This window comes from Marmota flaviventris, chromosome 7 (genome assembly GCF_047511675.1).
Source record: "Marmota flaviventris isolate mMarFla1 chromosome 7, mMarFla1.hap1, whole genome shotgun sequence".
NCBI lineage: Eukaryota > Metazoa > Chordata > Mammalia > Rodentia > Sciuridae > Marmota > Marmota flaviventris.
In genome coordinates this window covers 125,654,191-125,668,056 of record NC_092504.1, presented here as the reverse complement: position 1 = coordinate 125,668,056, position 13,866 = coordinate 125,654,191, and the positions used below count along the sequence as shown (strand labels likewise).

The following is a 13,866-nucleotide window of genomic DNA, read 5'->3' as shown; positions in this document are numbered from 1 at the left end:
AAAAAATTTCAAATCATATGGTGTAGCCACATGTTCTATTGGTCAAAGCAAGTCACAGGACCAGTACTGATTCATGTGGTTGGGAAATAGACTCTACTTCTTAATGAAATAATAGGTAATGCAATCAGAATTAATCTTTGCATTTAAAATATTAAATAAAGCTCTCTTTTGGTTAGCTCTCTATTATGGTTTAGATATGAGGCATTCCTCAAAAGCTCATGTATGAAACAATACAAGAAGGCTCAGTGGTGAAATGTTATGAGAGTTGTAACTTAACCAGTGGATTAAGTGGGTTTTAATGTAGGCAAAGTGTAGCTGCAGTGGTGACTTCTGAGATTAAGAGATACCAACAATGTGGAATGTTTGCTGAGAATGTCTGCAGAAATTGAGCAGAAACAAGCTGGGGGAGGCCATGTGGACTGAAACCAGCAAGACCATAGGGGCTGACCAACCCAAGCCCTTTAGAGGGAACATCACAATGTCATCTGCCCCAGATGATGAATGTAGTTTTATAGCTATAGGACTTATTTTCAAAGTCCAACTAGATTTTGGTCTTACTTTGGTCCTATCCCTTCTTTCTGTGTTCCTAATTCTCCCTTGTGGAATGGAAACGTTTATTCTGTAGCATTATATATTGGATATATGAAACTTGCTTTCTTATAGGGAAAACTTGAAAGAGTTTGCCTTGAGTCTCAGATGAGATTTTGGACTTGGACTTTTGGGGAATGCTGGAACTGCTAAGAAAGACTATGGGGACTCTTGAAAATGGACTAAATATTTTTGCATTGTGAGACGGGCATGACATTTGAGGGGGTCAGGGGAGAACATTATCACTAATATGAGGTATTAATCCAAAGCTCATGGGTGAGACAATGAAAGAAGCTCAGAGGTGAAATGATTAGATGAGAATTTTAACCTAATGAACTGACTGGGAGGTAGCTGTAGGCAGGTAAGGTGTGGCTGGAGGAAGTAGGTCACTGGGGATGTGACTTGGGGTTACATTTTATCACTGGGGAGTGGATCTCTCTCCTTGCTGATTGTCATGTCCTGAGCAGCTTTCCTCTATACATGCTTCTGCCATGATGTTCTGCCTCACGTGGCCCAGAGCTATGAAGTCAGCTGACCATAGACTGAACCATTGAAACTGTGAACCCAAACAAACTTTTCTTCCTCTAGGCTAGCTGTTCTTACCAAGTCTTTTGGTCACAAAAATGCAAAAGCTAAGCAGAATACTCTCTTTTCATATTTTTCTCATTGTCTCTCATATTTATTCATTCTTTTGTTCACTTCTTTATTCAATGTCAATTGAGCAAATATTTGTGGGATGCCTGAAATGTGTCAGACATTGAGATAAGCACTGGATACAAAGCACTAGAAACTTGTTCCAGGAGTAGGGAAAGAGAAAGAAGAGGTATGTGAATAGTCATATAAAAGTGGTCATTGCCTAGGGATGTAATTTAGTGGTAGAGCACATGTTTATCATTAACAAGTACCTGGGTTCAATCCCCCAAATCACTACCACCCCCCAAAAAAAGTATTCACATAATTGTGAAAATCTTTTTTTTAACATTAATGCCCATCAGAAGCAAGTAACATAGAAAAGTCACTAAACTAGGTTTAAAAAAAAAGACTCAATAAGATGATGTCAATCACCTGTCACCAGCTAACCCAGTGCTAGTACAATAGGCACCTGAAACAGAGTAGCCTCGGCATCAAGAATGAATGCCATGTCTGAACACTCACTTATTTCAAGCTCACATTTACCAAGGCTTATCTAGCTACTACCATGCAGAATGTACAACTTGTCAACAACACAAACCAATGCTTACCTCCATATAGTACCATCTCTTGAAGAGATCAACTTGCCATATAATGACAGGTTCATTGCATTGCGTCACTTCTTCTCAGGAGTAGTCAAAAAATTATTTTGATGAGAATAAAAACAAATTATCTGCATTGGTTTTCCTTTTCTGCCTTTAGCACCTTATTCTTCATCTGTCTCAAGAGGATTGAATGAATGAATAATCCACCAGCATATGATCAGAAATAGTATTGTATCAGACTAAAGGACCCCTTTACATCAAAAGATACATATATGACCATGAAATCCACTGGTCACATCACACACCACATTATCTTGAAGCAACAAGCCTAATAGAGCAATGGTATATGCTGTTGAAGGAACAGCTCAGGTATGTTTGAATGAGATTCATTTTTAATATAGTGTCCCATATTCCTGGATACAATGTGTACTTCAAATTAATGAAGTTTGTTTGGTGCCAGGTGCCCTATATGAGTAATATTTCTGTCTAGGAACCAAAAGGTTCTTGCTTTCCATTGTTCTCAGTGACCCATTTAAGGAATGTATAATTCCTGTCCCTTCAATTCTAGGCCCTATGGATTTAAAGGTTCTATTTCCCAGTGGGAGAATACTTACCCTAGAGTTTACAACAAGTCTCATGGACTATAAAGAGATGGCTGGATATTTCGATTAACTGTGTTAAAGTATCATTAGGCAAGTTATCATCTTGGCAGGGATAGTTTTCCCCAGTCCCTAGAGATAATTTGCTGCTACACAAAAGGGAAAGAAATATGTATGACACCAGGTGATACTCCTGGGCCCAATTTTGATGGTAAACAGGTAACTACAGTGATGGCCAAAAAAAGGGCATGGTAATTAGGGGATCAAACCCTTAGAAATGAAGGAGTGGACCATATCACCAAGAAAACCATTAAGATTGATCGTATATCCTCCTCTGAGAAGGTCTGTTCAGGTCCTTGGCCCATTTATATAACACATTGGATAATCTGGTTTTTTGGTGTTGAGATTGAGTTTTTAATATATTCTAGAGATTAGTGCTCTATCTGATATGCGTGTGGTAAGAATTTGTTCCCAATTGGTAGGCTTTCTATTCACCTCACTGATTGTTTCTTTTGCTGAAAGAAGTTTTTAGTTTGAATCCAACCCATTTATGAATTCTTGATATTAATTCTTGTGCTATAGGAGTCTTATTGAGGAAGTTGGGGCCTAATCCCACATTCTGGAGATTTGGGCCTACTTTTTCTTCTAATAGATGCAGGGTCTCTGGTTTAATTCCTAGGTCCTTGACCCACTTTTGAGTTTTGTGCATGGTTAGAGATAGGAGTTTAATTTCATTTTGTTGCATATGGATTTCCAATTTTCCCAACACCATTTATTGAAGAGACTCTCTTTTCTCCAATGTGTTTTTTAGCACCTTTGCCAAATATAAGATAACTATAATTATGTGGATTAGTCTCTGTGTCTTCTCTTCTGTACCATTGGTCTACCATCTATTTTGGTGCCAATACCATGCTATTTTTGTTACTCTTGCTCTGTAGTATAGTTCAAGGTCTGGTATAATGATGCCGCCTGCTTCACTCTTCTTGCTAAGGGTTGCTTTAGGTATTCCGGGTCTCTTATTTTTCCAGATGAATTCCATGACTGCTTTTTTCTATTTATATGAGGAATGTCATTGGGATTTTGATTGGAATTGCATTAAATCTGTATAGTGATTTTGGTAGTATGGTCATTTTGACAATATTAATTCTGCCTAACCAAGAACAAGGAAGATCTTTCCATCTTCTAAGGTCCTCTTTAATTTCTTTCTTTAGCATTCTGTAGTTTTCATTGTAGAGGACTTTCACCTCTTTCATTAAGTTGATTTCCAAGTATTTTATTGATTCATTTTTTGATGCTATTGTAAATGGGGTAGTTTTCCTTGTGCCCTTTCAGAGAATTTGTCACTGATATACAGAAACTCCTTTGACTTGTGGGTGTTGGTTTTGTATCCTGCTACTTGGCAGAATTCATTTACTAGTTCTAGAATTTTTCTGGTGGAACTTTTTGGGTCTTCTATGTATAAATCATATCGTAGGCAAATAATGTTAATTTGAGTTCTTCTTTACCTATCCATATCCCTTTAATTTCTTTTGTTTGTCTAATTACTCTGGCCAGTGTTTCAAGAACTATGTTAAATAGAAGTGGTGAACGAGGGCATCCCTGTCGTGTTCTAGTTTTTAGAGCAACTAGAGAAATGCAAATCAAAACTATTCTAAGATTTCATCTCACTCCAGTTAGAATGGCAGCTATTAAGAATACAAACAAAAATAAGTGTTGGCAAGGATGTGGGAGAAAAGGCACACTCATACATTGCTGGTGGGACTGCAAACTTGTACAGCCAATATAAAAAGCAGTGTGGAGAATACTTGGAAAACTGAGATTGGAACCACCATTTAACCCAGCTATCCCACTCCTCCGTCTATACCCAAAGGACTTAAAAACAGCATACCATAGGGACAAAGCCACATCAAGGTTTATAGCAGAGCAATTCATAATAGCTAAACTGTGGAACCAATCTAGATGCCTTTCAGCAGATGAATGGATAAAGAAAATTTGGTATGTCTACACAATGGAATATTATTCAGCATTAAAAGAGAATAAAATTGTGGCATTTGCAGGTAAAGGGATGAAGCTGGAGAATATAATGCTAAGTGAAATTAGCCAATCCCCAAAAAATAAATTCCAAATGATTTCTCTGATTTAAGGATGCTTATCCATAATATGCTGTGTGTGTGTGGGGGGGGGTAGTAAATGAACCCTAGATAGGGCAAAAGGGGAATGAGAAGGGAGGGGGCATAGGGGTAGGAAAAATGGTGGGATCCAATGGTCATCATTACCCTAAGTACATGTAAAAAGACAAGAAGGATGTGACTCTATTTTGTGTATAACCAGAGATATAAAAAAAGTGCTCTATATGTAATATGAATTGTAATCATTCTGTTGCCATATATAACAAATCAAAATTAAAAAATAAAAATAAAGAAATATAAAAATTCCTAAAAAATCAAAAATCAAAAAAAAGAAAGAAACATTAAAATTGAGGTCAAAGGTTATAGTTGAGGGTAAGGAAAACAAAATGGAGTAATGGAGTAAACAAAATGAAACACTAATCACCTGGTACAGACCTCATAAGTTAAGGATTCAGTCCTCCACAAGGCCTTTCACTTTCAGATACCACCTGCTAGTTCAGGGAGTCCCTACGCCACCTGTACTTCTGATCTATTGGCTATAAATCCATCGGTTTCCACAACTATCTCAGGTTTGATAATTTACTAGAACAAAAAAAGTGCTATGCTTAACATTTCATGTTAAACGATATAACCCAGAAATAGGCAATGAAGGTACTCATAGGATAAAGTCTAGAATGATCCCAAAGAGCTTCTGTGCCCTCTCCCTGTGGAATCAAGTGTGCATAACCCTTTTGGCACATCAATATGTCACAAACCAAGAAGCCCAACTGAGCTTCAGTGTCTAGAATTTTTATATGGGTTTCATTACATAGTTGTGATTGCTTATTTCATTGACCATGTAATCAAACTCAATCTTCAGTCCTTTTCTCTTCCCTGGAGGTCAGGCTGCCTCAAAGTTCTAATCCTCTAACCATGTAATTTGTCTTTTTTGTGTCAAGTCCTCATCCTGAAGCTATCTAGAGACTTACCATGAGACTCTTTATTAGTTTAAACTCAAGTATTAACCAAAGGGCTCATGAATAACAAATATACTTTGGGAAATTCCAACCATTCTTCCAGACCACCAGGGACAATGCCAATAGTCAAATTCTTATTTAACAGATTAGGAAGGAACTCTCAAAGCATAGCAAAAAAGGTGGTGCCAAGAGTCATGGAAAGATCAAGGAAGATCTTGATTAGAATTAGGGAACCCCTCCAATGAACAGAACTAGGTTCTAATCAAGAACTGTTTTTAACCCCAGAATAGGGAACTCTGACTTCCTGTGCACAGGTGGATTTTATAATTCTACATACCAGTAATAACAGCAACTTTTAATTCATAATTCTTTGGAACAGGAGGAATTGTTTCAAGGAGTCTCATCTATATTCAGGTTTGATGCAGATCATAAACTCATACATCAAGCTTGATCTCAAATTGGATGATATCTGGGGTCTTGGGAAGTGATGAACATATTTTGCATGAAGCAGGAATATGTGTAACTGTGGCCAGAGAGTTGGCTATACTAGATTAAATATGGCCATAAATATATTTAATCAAGAAGTGGGAGTCCCAACACCTTAAACCTAAGCTGTTCTTCTGTCTTGCAGTGACTTAGAGAATAGGCTAATAGTGAGGTTGTATGATTTCTAAGCATTATCCTCAAGAAACTTTGTAACTTCTGCTTTGTCCTCATGAAACATTGCCACTGTCATATCAAAACCTGGCTATCTTATTGGGGAGACCATATGCACAAGAATCAAGGTGGCCTGCCAGTCACACTAGACAATCACCATACATGACAGCATTTGCATCTTCTAGCCCCAGCCAAGCCTCTCAGTAACTGCAGCTAGATGAGGAGCCTCAGGAAGACAAAGACATCTGCCAGTTAATATGTAGAGTCATGAGCAATCAAATCACTCTTGTTCTAGGACACTATACTTATGGTGGTTTATTTTATAATAATAATTAACATACCAACACATTCCAAATTTGGAGTTAGAGAAATTTATTTACCAAAAGATGTTTATTGTCTCAGTCTATTTGTGTTGCTATACCAAATATCTGAGACTGGGGAATTTATAAACAATAAAAATTTATTTCTCAGAGTTCTAGAGACTAGAAGTCCAAGATCAAGGTGCTGCTGGCAGGTTTGGTGTCTGGTAAAACCCCATGTCTGCTTTCCAGATGGCATTTTGGTGTTGCATCCTTTGGAGAAAACAAATGTTATCACATGGCAGAAGGTAGATGGGTCATGACTTAATTATATCCCAAAGGCTCCACCTCTGAATACCAACATTGGCCATGAGGTTTCAATGGGGGACAAATTCAGATCCCAGCATTTATTTAACAGTTTTTCCAGTTTCATAAGCTTTGTTTATAATTTAATACTTGAGTGAAAAATAAGCTATGAGTTACTCATAATGTTAAGCTTTTAATTCTTTAAACACAAGAAGTCATAGTAGGCTCTAAGAACTCTAAAGCTGCAGCAGTTTCCAAACTTGAGAAAATTTGAGATCCAAAATGCCCTTCAGATACCTAATCTCTGATGATTTTGGAAGAGCAGAGAGTGGGATTAGGGATTGAACCCAGGGGTGCTTGACCACTGAATCACTTTTAGTCTTTATTTTTAGACAGGGTCTCAATAAGTTGCTTGGGGCCTTGCTAAGTTACTGAGGCTACACTCAAACTTGCAATCCTCCTACCTTAGTCTCCCAAATAACTGGAATTTCAGGCATGCACCACTGTACCCAGCTCTGAAGATTCTTAATTCACTGAAACTAATTTTACAATTCAACACTTTAAGCAGATTCTTTGTTTAATTCTTAAGTTTCTATTTCTTTCGGCAACAATAGATCAATCTTTAAATTTAACAAACCTTCCTATGTTGAGCTAAAAAGGAAAACTGATACCATAATTGGATCCAACTCAAGTGGTCTATGAATACAAGTCTACAACTATTTGTAGATTGACAGCTATTTGGTTACCTGACATAACCAATCTGCTACTTTGACCTTAAGAAAATTCTTCCTTTCTTCATTTACCTTAATTTCATGTCTAGCTATAGATATACAAGCATTTTAGAAGGTCTTAACCAATGGAATTTCCAATAAATTCTGGAAAACTTTTGTTCAGCTTCTTTAATGGATGAAGCTCAAGTATTATTTCTGGAACAGCTATATAAACGTCTATATACTATCATCCTCCAAAATCTTCTGAATCAGAGTAGTTCCTCCTGCAAATATAGATCTATTTTCTTTTGCTATTTCAATCTCTGGTGCATTCCCTCTAAATACTGCAACTTTATTGATTTCTGAAGCAAATGAATATGGAAAACTAACAACATTGGCAAATGGTACCATTTTGTTCCTTTTCTCAGAGCTATACTCAGAGTCAAATCAAGATAAACACATTGCTTTGGATTAGTGAAGTTCAAAATTTAAAATTTTCAGTAGATGAATAGCTTTCTCCACCTTATATACCTGCCTTGAGTATGAGCATTTAAATAGACATCACTGTCAGGTTCACCTTCCATGCAGGCATATGACTTTATTTTTTCTATCATACATTTGTCTTTCTATCATACCTATGTTACTCTATCTTTGACAACTTTTCTTGTTTTCTCTGCAGGCTTCACTAGAGCAGGACTGAAATATCTTGGGTACCTGGTACTTACAGAAAAAGTATTAAAACATCTCGGAAAAACTATGCCTTTGATCATGTATCAAGACTCTACTGAAACATCTTAAAACTTACTGCCATGTTCACCATTCTGGACTGTGTTATGTGTATGGTCTCTAATCCCATACAATATCAAAAAAGACATTTAATTTTTCCTGAATATCAAAAATATAATTCTAGGAGTTAAAGAATTTTTTCTAGTGTCTAATATGAACGTGTTTTCCTCAAATTTAATCCTGTTCAAAGTGAAATTAGAAAAGATGTTCATTAAACCATCTAGTAGCCTATTTCTACTTTACTAACCTAGTTTTATTTATTACTGTTCTATAACATCATCAATCATAAAATTTACTACAAATTCACAATATGTGAAAAGTTATCAGCAATAAAAGGATGCATGAGCTATAAAACTCTACAAAAATCATGAAAATTTATTTATGGGCAATAGCAAACAACAAATGACAATTGTATATGACGATGTGCCTGAATGCAATATGTCCAAGGGTCAGATTCTCTTTTTGATAAGCTAGTCATTTAAATGTGAAATTATGGAGAATGCCTATAGTACATTTGCACTCATAAATTTATTTTGGGAAATATCCTTAAGAGTGTGAAGGATCTATGATGAAGCATTTGACTGAGAGTTAAGGCTTTATTTGGTGTTTAAATATTCCAAGTAAACCAAACATTAATTATGCCCTCTGAAAATCCTTAACTTAAAAATTCTTACAAGGTGTTTTTTTTAATATAAACACAATAAAACTTACCTCAAAAACCATTAATTATTAGGAAACCATACAACTCTTAGCAACTCTTCAAAAAAGTTAGTACAACTATTTTTTAGGAGCTATCTCCTGATTCCCTACAGGCATATTTTTTAAGAGATTGCAATGACAGAAACAAACAAGGAGAAAAAAAAAAAAAAAACTAATTACAAGTGAAAACAATGGCTTCCCTTCATCAGTAGGGCCTTTGTGTTTCCAAGCAACCTCTTCATGTTTCTATTTGAACCTCATTTTGGTTTTCCATCACTGCTAACTCAGAATTCTAAACCGTTTACTCCATGCCACATTTCTCAAGTTCCCTTAAGAAACTTTGTCATACACACTATTTGTTAAAAGTGATTTAAGCAAAAGAGACATTTTGGAAAGAAAAGGGATGTATTAAAGCTCCTGGAACTGAAGGAAAATCTAACAGGAAACATCTCAGAAAGGGCAAAAACCTAACCAGCTAAACTTAACCATCAAATATACCACTCCTACCACCTTCTGTCCCTTAATATTGTTAGTAATGTCTTTCTTGAAATCCTCAATTCCCTTGGTTTCTGTGATAGTCTTTTAAAGTTCTTGTCCTGCATTTCACCTCTTCCTTTATCTGCCTCTTAAACACTGATGTGCTGATAAGTCAATCTGGGTTTTCCTTTCTTTTCATTTAACATACTGCCGCTGAGATATACCAACTCCTATAATCCCAACTACCAGCTATACTTTTATGATTATCAATTCTTTTTTCTTTTTTCTTTCCTTCTTTCTCTTCCCTTCTATCAAACAGAGTTAATCTGTGCAAGGAATTGTGCTAAACATATGCCTGTAATCCCAGTGGCTTGGGCGACTGAGGCAAGGGATCACAGATTCAAAGCCAGCCTCAGCAATTTAGCAAGGCCCTAGACAACTAAAGGAGACCATGCTCAAAACAAAATATAAAGAGGACTGTGGATGTGGCTCAGTGGTCAGGTGCCCTTGGGTTCAGTCCCTGGTACCAAAAAAATAAAAGTCTGGTCCAAAAGTTTGGACCAAAAAGTCTGGTCCAAACTCCTGTTAGAGCTCCAAGTCCATACAATCTATTTGACCTCTGTAACCATGTGCCTCTCAAAGGCACTTCAAAGTCAAGATCCCCAGAATTAAATACATTACTGTCTCATCCCCCATATATGTATCTCTTCTGTATCTCTTGACCCAGAATTAAACATTACCATTCAGAATCCTTCACACCATGCTTGACCTTTCAGTTATTATCAACCCTGCTTTTAATCAGGAACTAAATTCTACTTCTTAAATATTTCTGTCTGTTATGTGGTAGTTGAGTACACAGACTAGAACCATATCTCATCTACACTATTTCTTGGCTTCATAACATTATAAGTTATTTAACCTTTCTAGACCTCAATTTTCTCCTCTGAAAAACAGGAAGGAGGGGTTGGGGAAAAGTACAATGGTAAGGCACATGCTTAGCATTCACCAGGCCCTAAATTTAATCCCCAGCAAAAAAAATCAAATAAATAAGGAGAAAAACCTACCTAATAGGGATATGATAAATATTCAATGGAACACCCCATGCATGGTACATATTGCACTGTACCTAGCACATAGCAAGTATTCAATAAATACAGATTATTTCATTAACATCATCCCACTGGTATTACATTAATTCAAGCCTCTGTCCTTTCTTGGCTACCATTCAAACTTGTCTATAGCAGCATCTTAACTATCTCCTTATATCCAAACCTATGTCCAATCCTATCCCTTATCAGCTCATTCATCATACCACTGCCCAGAAATCTGATCTAAAACATACTAACATATAATAGAAAGGCATAAAATTATGAAATGAACACTTTATTGACTCTTACTTACACATGGAGGGAAAAAATATCCTTGATTTGGATATTTTGATTTGGAAATTAGTATCAGGTCAATAGTAAAGACACTATAATTAAATTTCAGACACAAATCACATTTCCCAAATATTGGCAAACTTCCTCCCCCCAACAAATATTATTCATATTCATTAAACTTGGCTACCCAAAGCAAGTAGTGGTTAAGATGATTTATTACAAGCTTCCAGTTCCTGATTCTTTATTGTTTGTCCATACCAGTTCATAACTACCTTCAATACCAAAGGAAGTCCATTAAGAATATAAGAATAACTGAGTGGGACTGATTTTTTTTTTTTTTTTTTGGAGGGGGATGTCCACCACTGAGCTGCTTTCCCAGCCTTTTAAATTTTATTTTCAGTCAGGGTCTTACAAAGTTCCCAGGATGGCTCCAAACTTATGATCCTCCTGCCTCAGCCTCTAGAGTATCTGGAAGCATGCATTATTGTCTGGCTATGACTTTTTGATAAAAGTATTTAAAACTGAAATGGCATCAACCTAAAGAACTTTGGGGGCATAAAGGAATGCACAGAAAAGAAAATTTAGTTGATAATATGTTAACAAAATAATTTGTTAAATTATGAAAGTGGTAAGTAAGGTTAAATCATGTTAATAAAATAGTTACCTTTTAATATATTATAGAAAACTTCCTAAAAAAAAAAAAAAAGCAATAGAAACTGAATCCTGTTTCTATTCTAAAGTCGAGAAAATCTTGCAACAGATATTAAAGGAGAATTTCTCTTCATCTGATCAATACTTTTTATTTTATCAATAATTTAATAGAGCAATACTTTGGATATAAATGAAATTAGCTTTTTTCAGCCTAAGTATTGATCTATTAAATGTTAGCCCACTTTTAATAGCCCCCTTCCAGTAACATTTTGTCTTGTTTGCTTAAAATACAATTAGCCTTCCCTGCCTATCATTCAGACTGGAAAAATACTCACCAAGAGAGAAATGGCTCTGCTGTTTTAGCAAAGTAAAAGAATTAACCTGAAAATGTATAAATAAGAAAATCTAACCAACTTTTAAACCATGGTCTGAAAATAACTGCATAAGACAGCATCTTCTCTAATATGTAATTGCTCACATGTTTAGTCAAATAGATAAAAATATAGTGTTCACCATTTAAAAAACAAATAAGGTAATGTTATTTTATTAACAACTTGAAGGAAAGAAACATTCAGAACACCTTATTTTTTATAGTTGGATCAGCTTTGCATTGAAATGATTCTGCAATACACCATACCTTATGGAATAAAAAATGTCTTTACTGCTACTCTCTTGGAAAGTAATTTCATCTGCCATATAATCCCATTTTAAGCTATGTTATTAAAAAGTTATGGAAGATACTTGAGATTGGAAAATCAAGATTAGTTCTTGCACAGATGAAGTTCCAAAATCAATGAAATGGTCTTATTCATATAGGAATAGAAGAAAATGTACAATTTGTACCTCTATTACAAAAAATACACATACATTAAAAGAGTTCTCATATCATCACAAAACAAATCCTGGTCACAAATCTACATCATTGTGTGTATGCATTAGAATGAAACTTGTTCAGATGTGGTTTTTAATGGCTAAATCTAAAGACAACTCTAAAAAGAGGTAATTTTCAAAATTGTTTATCCCTAAAAAGTAAATATCTTATTCTCCAAACAACACTTGTTAGTAAATAATGCATTGGATTCTCCCTAAAATACCTGAATCCCAGATCTACAATTTCCTTAGCTCTGTCAGAAATTAAAAAAAAAAAAAATCTAAAATACGTATATTTTTTAAATTACTGTCAGGTTTTTAAGCACACTATGAAAAAAAAAAAACCCTAGTATTTAACTCAAAATAAATTTTAACAATGAATCTGCTTAATAATATATTTAACTTTTAGCCTAACAATAGCATTTCTCATAAGCGGCAACAACAGAAAAATAGCAAGTACAACGTGATGAAAGAAATTTACATGAATCCATCCCTATTGCTTCTATATAATTTGATGAAATTAACAATTCTCTGCAAGATCAATTAAGAACTGCTGATGAAGTTTTCTTGAAAGACTGCCTGGATTATTTTAAACCTTCCAATTTTGCTCTAGAGCTATTACTTTCTTTAGAAAAAAATAGCAATAACCAACACTACATCTCACTGAGAAAAGAAACTTTACAAGAAGCAGTTTAACTTTAATTTGATGTATTGAGTCCCTTTCAAGTATATGTTGAACCTTGGGAGAGAAATTCAATGGAGTTTCTCAAGAACAGCCTCTCAGTCAGTCCCATCAAACCGAAGATGCCTGTGTTGCTAACACACTGCTATAAGGTTTTGACAGATGGCTATGGTAATATATTACTCCATTTAGTTAAACAAGATCCATTCACCTCAGGCATCTCTTTCTTTTGCATCTTTCACCAACAGTCAATTCTTAACATAAACTTCACTTTCTTCACATTTTGTGCAATATATTCTTGAGACCAAACATCCCATTTTCAACACTATCCATCACTGTCCCCAACATTTACAATATTCTACAAGAGCTGTGTGATGTAGTAAAAATTGCATAGCCTTTAAAATAAGATCATGATTGGAATCACAAGATCATTTACTAGATATATAGCAGTGGAGAAATTACTTACAATGATTGTTTCATTATCTGAAAAATAGAAAGAATATCTAACTTGTAAGTTGTAAAAATTAAATGTGGTACAGATGTATCTCTCCCAACTAAATAATAAATACAAAGACTGACAATGAAACAGAAAGTTCTTATTTCTCTTTTTGATCTCTATCTTTGTGCAGAAATGTAATGCTTTGTACTGCTATTCTAATAATTCTAATAAGCCTCCAATACCTATTTAACATCATTGTCTACTACTCTCCATAGTTCTCCATAGTTGTCCCTAACATATTTCCCACTTCTTACTTTCATTCTCACCCAAGTGGTCTTATAAGAATGAGTGTCAACACTGGAATTTCTGTACAGATGCTTCTTGACTTATAATGGGATTAT

General features: G+C 35.2%; 1 pseudogene; it reads right to left on the bottom strand.

Annotated features, from left to right (window-relative positions):
- Positions 1–7,353: 7,353 nt before the first annotated feature.
- LOC114085408 (large ribosomal subunit protein uL1m pseudogene) lies at positions 7,354–8,093 on the bottom strand (annotated as a pseudogene).
- Positions 8,094–13,866: the final 5,773 nt, after the last annotated feature.